At 38.5% G+C, this 13,562-nt stretch overlaps 1 protein-coding gene across 6 annotated transcripts in view; it reads right to left on the reverse strand.

Moving 5' to 3' along the window:
• The window catches only part of FILIP1 (filamin A interacting protein 1), a 185,865-nt gene that overhangs the window by 109,279 nt on the left and 63,024 nt on the right, over nt 1-13,562 (reverse strand). The window contains exon 1 of one of the 6 annotated variants that reach the window (XM_045843013.1): nt 5,640-5,724. The exons of the other annotated variants lie outside the window; for them this stretch is intronic. The gene's annotated coding sequence lies outside the window, so the exon portion shown is untranslated. Of the gene's footprint in view, nt 1-5,639; nt 5,725-13,562 lie in introns of those variants that run through there. 6 annotated transcript variants of the gene reach the window in all.

The following is a 13,562-nucleotide window of genomic DNA, read 5'->3' on the forward strand; positions in this document are numbered from 1 at the left end:
CAATATGGCCAGTACCTGAGAAGCCTGCACTAGAAGGTTTGGATTTTCTGTGTGCTTGGAAAAATCTGAACGGAAGCTTTTACCACCAGATAAGAACTACTGCTGTACAAATGAATTCACAGCCACCCCCACTTTCATGGGGCTGAAATAAGTTTAGTCAGAGTCTGGTATCCACCAAATGGTCACAAATAATAATGATTAATATAGGATCCTACTATCCCAGTAGATTTTCCCTCCGATTTCCACTTGTTTAATACCTTCTTCTTCTAAGGCCACAATTTCTGCACTACTGCTCCCTTCACACTTCTCAGTGCTTGAGGGTTGCAAAGGGGCTGAAGAGAAACTTTACCATTGCGCTTCCGACTTTTGACTTTTTTGGAATTGGCAAAGTCACTAAGACTCCAGAAACACAACAACTCATTCTATTAGATCTATTGACTGATTTTTTATCTTTTATTTTTTTAATAATATACTTTATTGATTATGCTATTACAGTTGTTCCATTTTCCCCCCTTCATTCCCCTCTACCCTGTATACCCCTCCCACCCACATTCCCCACCCCTTGTAGGTCATGTCCATGGGTCATACATATAAGTTCTTTGCCTTCTACATTTCCTATACTATTCTTAACCTCCCCCTGTCTATTTTCTACCTACCATCTATGCTACTTATTCTCTGTACCTTTGCCCCTCTCTCTCTCCCTCCCACTTCCCTGCTAATAACCCTCCATGTGATCTCCATTTCTATTATTCTGTTCCTGTTCCAGTTGATTGCTTAGTTTTTATTTTAGATGTGGTTGTTAATAACTGTGAGTTTGTTGTTATTCTATTGTTCATATTTTTTATCTTCTTTTTCTTAGATAAGTCCCTTTACATTTCATATAATAAGGGCTTGGTGATGATAAACTCCTTTAACTTGACCTTATCTGAGAAGCACTTTATCTGCCCTTCCATTCTAAATGAAAGCTTTGCTGGATAGAGCAATCTGAGATGTAGGTCCTTGCCTTTCATGACTTGGAATACCTCTTTCCAGCCCCTTCTTGCCTGTAAGGTCTCTTTTGAGAAATCAGCTGACATTCTGATGGGAACTCCTTTGTAGATAACTGTCTCCTTTTCTCTTGCTGCTTTTCAGGCTCTCTCCTTATCTTTAATTTTGGGTAGTGTAATTATGATGTGCCTTGGTGTGTTCCTCCTTGGGTCCAACTTCTTTGGGATCCTCTGAGCTTCCTAGACTTCCTAGAAGTCTCTTTCCTTTACCAGATTGGGGAAGTTTTCCTTCATTATTTGTTCAAATAAGTTTTTGATTTCTTGGTCTTCCCCTTCTGGTACCCCTATAATTTGGGTGTTGGAATGTTTAAAGATGTCCTGAAGGTTCCTAAGCCTCTCCTCATTTTTTTGAATTCTTGTTTCTTCATTCCTTTCTGGCTGAATGTTTCTTTCTTCCTTCTGATCCACACCGTTGATTTGAGTCCCAGTTTCCTCCCTGTCACTGTTGGTTCCCTGTACATTTTCCTTTATTTCACTCAGCATAGCCTTCATTTTTTTCATCTAATTTGCAACCATATTCAACCAATTCTGTGAGCATTCTGATTATCAGTGTTTTGAACTGTGCCTCTGATAGGTTGGCTATCTCTTCATCGCTTAGTTGTATTTTTTCTGGAGTTTTGATCTGTTCTTTCATGGGCCTTTTTTTTTTGTCTTGCCACACCTGAGCCATTAAAGGTTAAGTACCTAAGGCAGGTTCTGCTGAAAAGACTGATGTGCCTGACTAACTCGGAATGTGCAGGTAAAAATGCTGGAATAATTCGTCCCAGTGTGAAAAGTCTACCCTCATCCACACAACTGCAGTTCCTTAGAAGAAAGTACGTTCTCGGTGGAAGGGATCACAGCTCTTTTGAACTGATTTTTTTAATTAGGAAAATTCTAGTTTGTGCAGGAGCTAATTATTCTAGTAAGCTGATTGCAAAAAAATTTCCTGTTAGAAAAAAACATTTGCCTTTAGGTAGCAAATGTTCTCAAATAATTTTATTGTATTTTCAAGAAATATGGGGCAAATCACAATTGCTGCTCGGAATCAACAAGATGGGTTAAAATCCACTAGGAGAAAGATGTGCATTGGTTTGGTGGATATCAGTGCCTCACACTGAGCGGGGAGAAAATGAAACACTGTGCATACCTGTGCTGACGATGACTTCATGCATTCTAAGTGCCTGCACATACGCCAACTGTATTCAGGTGTCCTTTAAATGCCTTTTCTTTTAAATCTCTGGGCCATTTCTCAACATAAAAGAACAACTTAAAATCAGTTGTAACATATGGGGTCATGGGTTGTGTCTGCTTTGAACTCCTCCCGACTTCTGTCTTTTCTAATTGTCCCTGAGCTCCCCTTGGATTAGATCAGAGTATGGGGAGCCTAAATTAAAAACAGAGCATAGCTACTTTATAACCAAGCAAGGAGAAAAGTAAAAATTATTCCTATTGAAATGCATTCTATGCAAGCAACTGAAGCCACATGGTCATCAAATATATTCATCTGATATTTACAGATGCTTATCACTCTGATACAGTGTGAAGAGGCCATGAATTCTATGTCAATCAACAAATCTTTATAAATTTAGTTGCTATGACTACAAAGCTGGCAAAAACAGTAAAGAGAAGAACTTTGAGGTTAGCTAATGAAGGTGCATTAGGAATTTAATTTATCTAAAATGTCATACTACCACAATGCCCAAGTTACAGACTCAGTGTGTGGGCAGGAAGTATGTAAGAAAATGAATCACCACCTTTTGGAATAATTTTTTTCTAACACATAATGATCCGTAGCCACCTCTCTTCTCCACCCTCTAGTCATTCCACCTCAGCATACCACCCAGCCCCACAGTGGACCTCAAGGTGGTCCACAACCTCATGCACCAAAATCCTCAGCATCTGTTCTCCTAACATGCTGAATCCTCCTGGAACTGTTTGCCACTAACTCCAAGGAATCAAGAGAGCTGGGTCCCCACCCCTAACCCCATACTCACTTCTCCTGTAACCCAGGGCAAGTTACCTAACCTCTCCAACGCATAGTTTTTTCATTGTAAAATGAGAATAATAATGCCTGTCCTACCCACTGCATGTATGTGAAATCATAACGCCTGTTCTGCTCTCTGTACGTATGTAAAAGTATTTACTAGCAGTAGTGATGCAGAAAGCATTAATTTGTGGCAGATTAACTGTGAGGTCATCAAACACCACTCAACATCCCAACACAGGTACGACCAGAGACAAAGACACTTCGTTTTCAACGGTGATTGTCTAACACAGAGGTCGGGAAAATTTTTCTGTAAAGGAGTATATATTTAATAAATTGGACTTTGCCAGTCATGTGGTTTCTGTTGCAGCTACTCAACTTAGCTGTTGTAGCGTGAAAGCAGCCATAGACAATACATAAACTATGGGTGTGGCTGCGTTTGACCCCTCACTCTTAGTTTGCCAACCCTGATTTAGACTATTATTTCCAGTGATTTTTCTAATTTCTGTAAACTGGGGCAGAATTGGAAATGGTTTTTACCATTCCTGCTCCCTCCCTCAGCTTACAGAACTTAGAAAAATGGTTGAAAATAAAAGAAGAAAAAAATGAGAAAAACATAATGCAGCAGCTATGCTATCTATCCACCTATCCTATTCTTCTCTTCCAGGTAAGTTGAGAGAGGATATAAATATAAAAGGCTCCTTCACAAAGTTTGAAGAATCTATGGTGGAAAAACCTGACATGCTAAAATTTCAGGGATTTCTACTGGCATTAGTCATGCCATAGGCTGTGCAGACAAACAACAGACTTAGCAGCACATGTCTGTACAGAGAGGGTGATGGAGATTGATGTGCACCAAGTCTATGAAGGAGATAGATGCAAAAGGGGTCAAGGGCCCAGCAAGAGTGCAAGGTAGCTAGGAAAGATGGCTGGCATGCTAGTACAAGAGTAACCAGGGCAGAGGGCTTCAAAGCAGACCGCCCAAACTAGGGAGAAATGGAAGGCACAGCACCTGTGAGTGTTACGGTAGGGCTCCAAGACAACTGGAGACAGAGGGCACTTCCCCAAAAGAGCTATGGCCATAACTTTCACCAGGAGCCAGGCTGGGAGATGACGACAGAGAACACAGGTAGGATCAGTTTCATAGGCATGTGATCTATGCACAGAGTCTCACTCTCATTTTAATGCTCTGCTGTTGCTCTCTTGAAATTCTTAATTATTTTTAACTGGATGCCCCACATTTCCCTTATGCACAGCCCCTAAATTATGTGGCCAGTCCTGATGGCAGCAGGGCAGACACTGGAGGTGCTCCCCCGCTCCCCGTCACTTCCACCAGCCTGGGCATGTCAGCAAACCTCCCCTCTCACTGCCCACCCCCCACAGATGACATGTATGTGACACTCCCAAAATGAAGTCAATAGCTTGGGAGGAGAGAAAGAAAAGACGGAAATGGAATTCTGATTTGTTTTAGGACTGAACTAAAAGTATTGAGTTTAAATGAAAAAAAAATTACCAGATAAAATTGAACTTAGCAGGAAATATGTAGGTTACGTTCTTTCAGATGGGGATTGGAGGGAAGGAGTATAAAGAGGTAGTAACTAAAAAGCAAAGTTGAATTCAGTCATAAAGAAATAAAGTATTAGAATTATTATGTCCTTGAGTGTTAGAGGATGTCTTAAGTGTGAAATATAATACTGGTCAGTTTTATAAGCCATAATGTACTACAGGACTTTCAAGCAATAGAATTAGTAAAGAAGTTTTCCTTTAAATTACACTGCTGTTGTTCCTGCTCTAGTTTGAAAAAGAAAAGCAAGAAATAAGACTCATACCTGGGGCTTGGAAGCAATGAGAGCTCAGGGACTTTCCAACAATGAACTATTGCGTGAGACCTCTGAGAGGCAGTTATGAGGAGCTTTTGAAAAGAGAGAAAAGTACGAGTCTATTGTCTTTCTCTGACCCTCTTTACCTCTGTCCTTCAGGTGCCTTTCTTGTTTTCCCACCTGTGCTCCTTACCTATGCCTCCCACTGAAATTGTAAAACAGAGATCCCCATGATCTCATTCTGTGGCACACGGGGCCTTCCCAGTCCAGGCTTATCTGAAGTGTGCCCCGAGCCCTCACCCATCTATCGAATACTCACTCTTCCAGAATCTCAGGATGGTGTTAAGTAATCAACCCAGCTAAATTTAAATCACATAGTAGCTTGACTGCCCTAACCCCATATTCCTTAGTCTTTATTAACCCTAGTGAGTAAAATCAACTCTTTATTAACTCTAGTCATTGAAATTAAAATAGAAGTAACCATTTGTAAAAGGTTGGGTTGAGGTAGGGCGAGGACAGGATATCTTTAAATCATACCACTAGGCTCTTCTTCTATATAAAATAAGCCATGGCAGAAGGAGGGTAAGAAATCTGGAAACATGTTTTTCTTCTCCTCTTCCCTCTCAACATGCTAAATTCCAAAATTCCCTTTTCTCCAGTACTAAGTGCCAACATCCTATTTTGAGTCTTAGTCCAATATTCTTTTTTCTGTAGAGCCAAGCTGAACCCAGAGTTTATATAGCAGACCTATCTTGGCCCCTAAAACATGGTGTTGAGGGTAGGGGAGCAGGAAGACCAGGTTTATACCTGCTGGCCAGAGCTCTAGGAGCGTACTGCGGGTAGAAAATCTCCTTGGAAAGCCTGGAGCAGGGGTTCTCAAATTTCAGCAAACATCAGAATCACTTGGAGGGCCTGTAAGCACACAGATTGTTGGGTCACTGTTGTAATCAGCACAGGTGGCAGAGGTATCAAGAGATCTTCAAGCCAGATTAGGGGCAAGACAGTATTTGGAGGGTCTTATAGAGACCCACAAGGAGCCACCTCTTAAATTAATCTGAGGAAGGTAGAGAGGAGGTTCTGCACTACAAGGGGGGACCCAAAAATATTAGAATTATCTTCTGGAGGGAGGGCCCCTTGTAGTATAAGCCTCCCCCACTAGGTGAATGTTCTGGGAACCCATCTGTACAGGGTACCAGCTGGTGTTGTTATGAGAGGCTGCATTCAGCTTCAGTGACTTTTTTGAAGACTCTTTTGATGTGTTTGCCCATTTCATGATGGGTGATTTATGAGCACAGCTGTCCACACTGTGCTGAGCATTCAACAGTTTTTGACCAAAAACAGCATGGGCCCTGTGCCCCACACTCCCTATTTACCTGACCTTGCCCAAACTACTTTTTTTGTTTCTTCAGCTGAAAAAATTCCTCAGTGGCAAATGGTTTGTCAATGTGGAAGAGGTGAAACAAAAATCAGCAGAAGCCATAAAAGGCATCGAAATCAATGAGTTCAAACACTGTTTTGAGCAGTGGAAAAAACATCTCAACAGGTGTATTGCATCAAATGGAGAGTACTTTGAAAGTGACTGAAGTTTAAACATGTAAGAATAAATACCCAAATTTTTATAAATAAATGCCAGTTTTTTGGGTCCTCCCTCATAGTTGAGGTTTCTAAACCACACTGATCTGTTACTATTAACCTTCTGCCTATCTGAGCTTGAGAACTATGGGTTTTATTTTATTCCACAAACTGTTTTTGTGCACCATTATACCAAATAATAAGCACACAAGAACCATAAATAATAACCAAACAATCACAAAACATAAATAAATAAAAATAAAATAAGACAAGATTTCTTCCTTTAAGTATGTCACAGCCAAAGAAGAGGCAGGATCAAAATGGTGGAGTACATAGATTCTGAACTCACCTCCTCTCACAAACACATCAAAATTACAACCAAATAGACAGAACAACTATTGTTGAGAACCACCGGGACAGAAATCCTATAATAAGGATATAAAGAACAAGACACATCAAGACAGATTGGGAGGAAGGTACAAACTCTGGTCAGGACTCACACCCAGTGTGGTGGCGCACAAATGGAAGGATATCTGGACCACTGAGGAACAAGGGGTCCAAGCCCCACACCAGACTCCCCAACCCAAAGCATCATTGCCCAGAAGAGGAATCCCTATAATATCTGATTTTGTGAACTAGCTAGGGTCAAGTCCAAGAGAGATGAAGGGCTATGAAGGATGCTGTTCTTAAAGGGCTCACACACAAACTCACTTGTTTCACATTCCAGGGTGGAGGGGGCAGCTCGAGAAGCTCCTGGGTCATATGGGGAGGAGTTAAATTGTTTAACGTTAGGACAAGGGCTAAACTCTTTCTGAGGATGGAAGCACTGGTGTAGGCTTCTGTTCCTTTGTTTCTTTTTTTTTGTGCTTCAACCTGGCTAGCCAGGTGCAGCAGGAACCAAATCAGTTACTCTCCATTAACCTGCTAATACTGTACCACCCTCCCTGTGTCCCCCTGAGATTCCACCCCACCCACTCTGCCAGGCCCTGCTGGAGCCCCTTCTAAGTGACTCCAGACCCTCCATACAAGAGTGACCAGCCTTGGCTTGCATCACAGTCTTTTCCAAATGCCCTCAAGCCCAGCACAAGCATCAGCTCGCTTCTTTTGCATCACAGCTTTTTCTAAGTGCTCCCAAGCACAGCATAGGAGGCAGCTGGCCTCATTTTACATTGAAGTCTTTTCCAAATGCTTCCAATCTCAGCACAGGTGACGGTCAGCCTTGGCTTGTATTGCAAACTTTCCCAAGAGTCTCCAATCCCACATAAGTGGCAGCTGACCTTGGTTTACTTCATAACCTGTCCCAAGTGGTCACAAGCCTGACACAAGTGGCAACTACACCAGAGCTCCCCACTAAGTAGCTCCCCAATCAACACACCCAAGGGGCAACCTCAGTTGACACCAGAGTCCTGCCAAAGAGATTCTTGCTCCATTGGGCCAGTCCTCACATACCAAATCATCCACACTCAAGGTCAGTTCTCACAGTCACTCAGCTTGAGGATCAAACTCACCTATCACTGTGCCTGCAGCAATGACAGTCCAAGTACTACAGGAGGGCACACACAACCAACTCAGGGAACTCCTGTGGAGCACCTGGCTTGGGGGACCAGAAAGGATTGGGCCACTATGTCCTATAAGACATCTTCTATATAAGACCTCTCTTTCAAGACCAGGAGATTAGCAGAGCTATCTAATACATATAAACAACCACAGAGAGATAGCCAAAATAAAGAGATGGAGAAGTATGTTCCAAATTAAAGGACAAAACCACAGACAACTGAACAAAATAGAGGCAAGCAATCTACAAGAGAGTTCAAAATAATGTTTATAAAGGCACACAATAAAATTGAGAGAGGAATAGCTGAACTCAATGAGAACTTCATCAATGACACAGAAAATAAAAAGGAGCTAATCAGAATTAAAGAACACAATAACTAAAATGAAAAAAAACACTAGAGTAATTCAATATCAGATTAGATTATGCAGAAGAATAAATCATCAATCATGAAGACAAAGTAGTGAAAAAACCCAGTTGGAAGAGCAAAAAGAAAAAAAAATGAAAACATATAGTTTAAAGCACCTCTGGGAAAACATCAAGCATACCTACATTTGCATCATAGGAGTCCCAAGAGCAGAGAGGAAGGGGCAGAAAACCTATTTGAAGAAATAAAGGCTGAAAATTGCTCTAACCTGGTGAAGGAAACAGACATCCAAGTCCAAGAAGCACAGAGAGTCTCAAACAGAATGAATTAAAAAAGATCCACACCAAGACACTCATAATAAAAAGCCACAAGTTAAAGATAAAGAGAGAATCTTGAACACAGTAAGAAAAAAGCAGTTATACACAAAGGAGTCCCCATAAGACTATCAGATTTTCAACAGAAACTTTGCAGGCCAGAAGGGAATGGCACAATGTATTCAAAGTGATAAAAGGAGAAAACCAAGAATATTCCACTAAGCAAAATTATAGTGCAGAATTGAAAGAGAGATAGTTCCCCAGACAAGCAAAAGATGAAGAACTTTATCACCACTAAACCAGCACTGCCAGAAATTTCAAAGGAACATTTTTAAGGGGAAAAGAAAAGGCCAAAACTGAAAATAATAAAATATAGAAAGGAAAAAAGTCACTGATAAAGGCAAACATTTAGTAAAAGCAGTGGATCAACCAATTATAAAGCTAAAAAGAAGGTTAAAAAGCAAAAGTAGTAAGACCATGTGTAACCACAGTAAAAAATTAAGGAATACACACACACAAATCTAAAATATGATATCATTAACATAAATGTGGGTTGTGAGTAGAAAATGAAGTTCTTTTAGAATGCATTTGAACTTAAGCAATTATCGGCTTAAATAGAGTGCTATAAAAAATCTTGTTATAGATGAATCACATGGTAACTACAAACCAAAAACCTATAATAGATACACAAAAGATAAAGAGAAAGAAATCCAAGAAAATCACACAAAAATGTCATTAATGTACAAGAAAACAGAGGAGAAGAAGAAAGGAATAGAGAAGGACTACAAGAGCAAATAAAACAAATGGCAATAAATGCCATTTTATTATGGTAATAAATGCCATACCTATCAATAACTACTTCAATGTAAGTGGACTAAATGCTCCAATCAAAAGACACAGAGTGGCTGAAAGGATTGAGAAAAGCAAGAGTTGTGCATATGCCACCTACAAGATACTCACTTCAGATAGAAAGACACCCAAAGCTTGGAAAGGAAGAGATGAAAAGAGATATTCCATGTAATGGAAACAAAAAGAAAGCTAGGGTAATTGATACCTATTTCAGACAAAGTAGACTATAAAACAAAGACTTTAACAAGAGACAACTAAGGGCATTACATAATGATTTTAACAAATCAACATGAAGGTGTAATACTTATAAACATCTACACACCCAACATATGAGAACCTAAATACATAAAGCAAATATTAGTGGAAATAAAGGGAGAGATTGACAACAATACAATAATAGTAGGACATTTTAACATCCTACTTACATCAATATAGATCATCTAAACTGAAAATCCACAAGATAACAGTGGCCTTAAATAACACATTAGGTCAAATAGACAATATTTATTTACAGAACAATCTAACTTTACACTTAAAGGAAGTAGTAGAACATGAACAAAGCCCAAATTGACAAGAAGGAAGAAAATAATAAAGATCAGAGCAGAAATAAAGTAGACACAAAAACAATAGAAAAGATCAATGAAACTAAAAGAAAAAAGAGAGGACCCTGAGTAACTGTAATTGGAAAAGAAAGAGGACATGAACATGGACAACAGTATAGTGATTGTGGGGGAAGGGGGTTATAAGGGGACTAAATGGTAGTGGAAAAAACAATAAAAAATGAAAAGAAAAGTAATAGTGACAACCAATACCACAGACATTCAAAGAAATATGAGAGACTACTACGAACAATTACATGCCAACAAATCAGACAATTTAGAAGTGAATAAATTTAGAAACATCAGATATGTCAGGACTGAATCAGGAAAAATAATGGAAAATCCAAACAGAATAATTACCAGTAATGAAATTATATCAATAATCACAAAATTGCCAACAAACAAAAGTCCAGAACCAGATGATAGCAGGTGAATTCTACCAAACATTCAAAGAAGAATTAATACCTATACTTCTCAAATCATTAAAAAAATTGAAGTGGAGGAAAAGCTTATAAAATGAGGCAAAATTCATTTTACAAGGCCAGCATTACCCTGATATTAAAGCCAGACAAAAACACTACAAAGAAATTATAGAGCCATATATTTAACGAAGATACATACAAAAATCCTCAACAAAATATTAGTATACTGAATTCAGCCATACATTAAAAGATCATACACCATGGTCAAGTGGGACTTTTTCAAGGGATTCAAGGATAGTTAAACATCAGCAAATCAATTAACATACTATACAACATAAAAAATGAGAGTAAAAATCCTATGATCATCTCAATAGATTGAGAAAAAGCATTTGACAAAATTTAATATTCATTTATGATAAAAAGTCTCAACAAGTGAGTATAAAGGAAACATACCTGAACATAATAAAGGCCATATATGACAAGTCCATAGCTGACATTATATGCAATGTTGAAAAAGATGACAAGGATACTCACTCTCAGCACTATTATTCAACATAGTATTGGAATTCTTAGGCACAGCAATCAGACAAGAAAAAAGTAAACTGGGGAGGAAGAAGCAAAATTGTCATTCTTTGCAGGTAACATAATATTGCATGTAGAAAATCCTAAAGATTCCACCAAGTAACTATTCCAACTAATAAATTTTTGTAGTAAATATACAGGGTACAAAAGTAATATTCAGAAATATGTTACATTTGTATGCACTAAAAAACTGTCAGAAAGAGAAATTAAGAAAACAACCCCATTTACAATTGCATCAAATAGATGAAAATACCTAGAAATAAATTAAACAAAGGAGTAATAGGCCTGCACTCTGAAAAGTATAAGACATTAAACAAAGAAACTGAAGAAGTCACAAAAAGATGGAAGGATAAATCATGCTCATGGATTGAAAGAATTAACCACCCCACCTGAAGCAATCTACAGATCTGATGCAATCCCTATCAAAATACCTATGGCATTTTTCACCGAATTTGAACAAATAATCCTAAAATTTATATGGAACCACAAAAACCTCAAATGGCCAAAGTAAACTTGAGTAAAAAAAACAAAGTTGGATGTACCATACTACCTGATTTCAAACTATACTACTGACCTATATTAGTCAAAAAATAATCATACTGGCACAAAAACAGACACAGAGATGAATGGAATAGAACAGAGTCCGGATATGAATCCACATTTACAAGGTCAGTTAATCTACAACAAAGGAGGCAAGAACATAAAATAGTGTAAAGACAATCTCCCTAATAAATGGTGTTGGGGAAACTGGGCAGATACATTTTAAAAAATGAAACTAGACCACTTCCTTACACCATATGCAAAAATAAACCCAAAATGGATAAAGAGTTAAATGTAAGACATGGAACCATAAAACTCCTTGGAAGTAAACTGTTTGACATCAGTCCTAGGAATACTTTTTTGGTATGTCTACTAGAGCAAAGGCATCAAAAGCTAAAATAAACAAATAGTACTTCATGAAACTAAAAAGTTCTGAACCATGAAAGAAACCACCAACAAAATGAAAACATACTGAATGAGAGAAGATATTTGCAAATAATATATCTGAAACATCCAAAACATGTAAAGAACTCATATAAAATCAAAATCAAAATCAAACAATGATTTAAAAATGGGCAGAGATGCTGAATAGACATTTCAAAGAAGATATACAAATGGCCAGTAGGTACATGAAAAGATGGTTAACACCCCTAATGTCAGAGTGAAATATCACTTCATACATGTTAGAATGCAATTATCAAAAAGACAGGAACTAACAAGTATTGGCAAGGATGTGGAGAAAAGAGAACCCTTGTACGCTATCGGTGAAAATATAAATTGGTGTGGTCACTATGGGAAACAGTATGATGGTGATTCCTCAAAAAGTTAGAAATAGAACTATGTTAACTTATCAATCCCACTTATGAGTATTTATCCAAAGAAACTGAACACACTATTTTGAAAAGATATATGTACCTGTATATCCAGTGAAGCATTATTTTCAAAGGCCAAAATAGAGAAGCAACCTAGGTGTCCATCAAGAGGTAAGTGGATTAAAAAATGTATATATACAATGGAATATGACTCAACCATAAAATGAATAAAGTCTTGCCATTTATGACAACATGAATGGACCTAGAGGGCACTGTGCTAAGTGAAAGTAGTCAGACAGATTTATATGTGGAATCTAAAAAGCAAAGCAACCAACTCCCCCCCAGAAACAAAACAGAAACAAGCTTATAGATTCAGAAAATAAATTCATGGATGACAGATGGGACAGGTAGGGGGATGGGCAAAAAGATGCAAGAGATTAAGAAGTATAAACTACCAGTTATAGAATAAGTCACAGGATTGTAATGTATAGCACAGGAAATAGAGTTAATAATATGGTAATAACTATGTATGGTGACAGATACTAGACTGATAGTACTAGTCACCTCACAAGGTATATAAATATCTAATCACTATGTTCTATACCTAAAACTAATATAGTATCATATGTTAACTATAATTTAAAAATAGATTTTTAAAGAATGTCCTAGTCCTAGATAGTGGTTCCCTCAAAATTTTTTAAAGCTCAGTCTATTATTTAGGGGAGATCCAAAATGGCAGAGGAGTACATGGAAGCTCACAAACCTCCTCCCAGGACCAAACTGGAATTACAACTAAATTGTAGAGAAATCATCCTGAATAACCAACTGAACACTATCTGGAGAGAAGCCTTACAAACAAGGACAGGCAGAAGAAACCACTTCACCACAATGTGACTGGTAGAAAGTACAGAGTGGGTGTTAAGGGGCTGGCTGGGCTTCCACAGGTGGCAGCTGAAGTTCTGGAAGGATATTTCAGTGGCTCATGGGTTCCCCCTGAAGTGTGGGTTCTAAACCCTAAGCTGAGCTCCTCAGTCTACAAAACCAGAGCCAAGAAAAGAACCCAGATAATATCTAGCTGTGAAAAGCAGCATGGTTTCTGTCTTCCAGAGGGAGATGGCTGG

Source organism: Phyllostomus hastatus, unplaced genomic scaffold, assembly GCF_019186645.2.
Source record: "Phyllostomus hastatus isolate PE091 unplaced genomic scaffold, TTU_PhHast_1.1 phas_contig_40, whole genome shotgun sequence".
NCBI lineage: Eukaryota > Metazoa > Chordata > Mammalia > Chiroptera > Phyllostomidae > Phyllostomus > Phyllostomus hastatus.